A 3,282-nucleotide genomic window follows, 5' to 3' on the forward strand; every position below is an offset into this window, starting at 1 on the left:
AGTTTTTTGGAATATCAAAGTGTCATTGGCCTTGAAGTTTTTGGGCCATTAGATGGCTAACACAATTTGTGAATTTAAATAGGCCAAAATGTTTTTTGGTGAAAAATGATTTTTTGGGCCATTAAGTTTAAATTTACAAAAATTTTACATATTTTCTCATGAAATAAATAATTGAAGTTGGACTTTAATTATTTATAGTAAATTATGATTTACAAGAAATTCAGTTATAAATAAATTAATTAGAAAGTAGACAAAAGAGTTTGTATACTTTGTTAATTTAGTTTATAATCGTGGCGATTAGTGATTGGATCAAGATATATAATATTGGATGAATTGATTATTGTGATAATTAATTGATGGTGTATGATATGTGATATTATGCATGAAGGATGAACAAAAGCCCAAGCCCAATTTGCTAGGTGTATGCTATGATATTTTGTGTTGAATGATTGTAATAATTATCAATTTATAAAGTGGGCTTGGTTTATGGCCCGTTCCCACCCTATGAGATGTATCCCTATTTGTCATGGATATTTATTTGTAAATATTAGTATAATGGAAGATCAAGATGGAAGATGATGGCCTTGATGATTATGAAGATCGAAGACATGTAAATATTGGAGGCTTATGTAAAAGTTGCATTTGCATCCCATGCATTTCCCTAGGATTGGACCTAGGCCCGTGTTTAGCTCACACGGGCCATTAGTTTTGGGACGACTGATCATCCTTGTTTAGTTTACTGTTTATAATATATGCATGATATATTATAAATAATGAGTATGTGCGTTATTATTATGATAATAACAAAGTTGTATGAATCCGGCAAACATACGATCAAACATGGCGAGCTTTTAAATAAAATTAATGATGAGACCTTTCAAAATTAAAAACCCTCATTTTGAATAAGATTCAAAATTAATATCAAGCCCGAAAAGGGGAATTATAAAGTTGTTTATAATTTTCATGTCTTCTATCGACAATGGGTGCATGATGAACGCTACCCGTATTCGGGGCTCGGCTCATATTATTGGGGGGGGAGGGGGGGGCTGGACACCGTAAAGCTTTGACATCCATTGACATGGTGATGTGAACTACGTGGAACTCCCATGATTTCAGCTCATATTATTGAGGGAACTCATTGCGACCGTCCATTAAGGTTCAACATCGATGGGTAAGGCTTGACACGTAAAGATGAAAGACGTCATATTATTGGGTCCTAATCAAACGTGAGACAAAAGTTTATGTAGAGAGTTGCATGGTCATGCAATTGGAAACTACCTCTTAGGAATTGTGATTGGCTGATATTATTCGGGATCATGATTTGCTAATTTGATCTTACGTACCTACTGAGGAAAGGAGTTTCTCGTTTTCATTAGAGGGTAGTGAAAAATGTCAAAACAGTGGGAGCGAAAATTTATGAAGTAAAAGTTCATACTTTATATCTTACTAAATATTTTAAAATAGTCATTAACATTTATCTGTTTTACTTTTCAGTACATTTTTGACAATGTCTTCGATTCGCAATCCGCTATCTGCAATACTCGACAAACACGTATTAACCGGACCTAATTACCTCAATTGGCTAAGAAATCTGAAAATCGTCTTGAATCCAGAAAGGATAGCGTATACACTTACTGAGTCGCCCCCTGTTGAGACTCCGACTAGATGCACTCCTGAGGAATTGCAGACTTACAAGGAATTGTGTGACCATGACTTGCGACCTAAGTTTTATATGCAGACTTCTATGAATGATGAGCAGCAGAGGCGTTTTGAGGATGCAAAGAGTGCTGCTGACATTCATTTGCATCTCAAGGAGATCTTTGGTGAGCAAACACGGCCTCTTAGGCATGCAACCGTCAAGGAGCTGATCACTTTACACATGCGAGATGGGGCTTCGGTCCATGAGAATGGCCTGAAGATGATTGGGCTCATGGATAAGCTTGTTGGCATGGATCTTACGTTTCCTTCGGAGTTGACCACCGACGTGTTACTCTTGTCGCTGCCTAGCTCATTTGATCCTTTTGTGGTTAATTTCAACATGAACAAGCTGGAGCCTACCCTTGATGAGTTGGTGAACATGCTTGTGACCTTTGAGTCCACCATCAAGAAAGAGAAGCCAGTTCTTTATATGGGTTCTTCATCTGATACGAAGACTGGTCCAGCTAGGAAGGGAAAGAAGCGTCCTTTCCAACGTCCCAAGAAGAATGTGCCCTTGAAGAGGCAAGCTCCGAATCCCGTTGTGGTAGCCACACCAGTAAAGGCTGACAAGACTGCTGATATTTGTCATCACTGCTAGAAGCATGGACATTGGAGGCGTAACTGCAGAGAATATCTTGCCCAGAAGGGTTCTGGAAACGGTATGTTCTATATTGAAGTAAACATTTCAATTGACTCTACTTCTTGGGTATTGGATACCGACTGTGGCTCACATCTCTGTAATGATTTGCAGGTGATATAACACTTAGCTCGCAAGTCATGATGTAATGCCCGAGATTTGCATTCTATTAATCTGATATTATTGAGTATGAACTGATATGATTATAGACGGGCTATTCCGAGACCAGATTGGTCAAAGCATATGAAGGGTGCAATTTTTGGACATAACTATTGGCGCCTAAGCGGTGGAAAATGACTGCCCGAGCGCCAATGTTCAACAAGAACATGTTCGGGCAGAAGATGCGGCGCCCGGGCGGTAGTTTATGACCGCCCGAGCGCCAGTGCATAATAAAACAAGAGCTTGGGCAGAACATTCCGCGCCCGGGCGATGATTCTCGACCGCCCGAGCGCCGGCCAAAGTTTAAGAAAAATAGACACGTATCTTACACATGCAAGTTGGATATATATATGTATATAACAACTTCATCCTTTCAGAAATCAGAAGAAAGAAACGAGAAAGGTTCTTAGAAAATCCTTATGCCTTTATATTTCGATCCGTCCGTCTGATTTGTAATCCGACTTCAGTACCGTGTTTCTATCGACGACAGCTTCAACTGGGCGTAAGTTTTCTTATGTTCTGATATGATTTGAAATTATGATATTGCCATAATCAGATATGATTGATATATGCTGTTATTGACATAGTAGACATCGTATAATTGAAACCGGATCGAAGAACAGATACCGTATGAAATTGTTATGAATTTTCAGAGTTGATTTGATTTTGATTAGATCGATTTGATATCATAATTATGTAGTTATCGATTATGAGATGTTGGGATTGATATCTGATTGATACTGTATCGCTGGGTATATTGATATTATTCAGATTTGGATCAGATGAGT

Source organism: Primulina tabacum, chromosome 10 (assembly GCF_025594145.1).
Source record: "Primulina tabacum isolate GXHZ01 chromosome 10, ASM2559414v2, whole genome shotgun sequence".
Classification (NCBI taxonomy): Eukaryota; Viridiplantae; Streptophyta; class Magnoliopsida; order Lamiales; family Gesneriaceae; genus Primulina; species Primulina tabacum.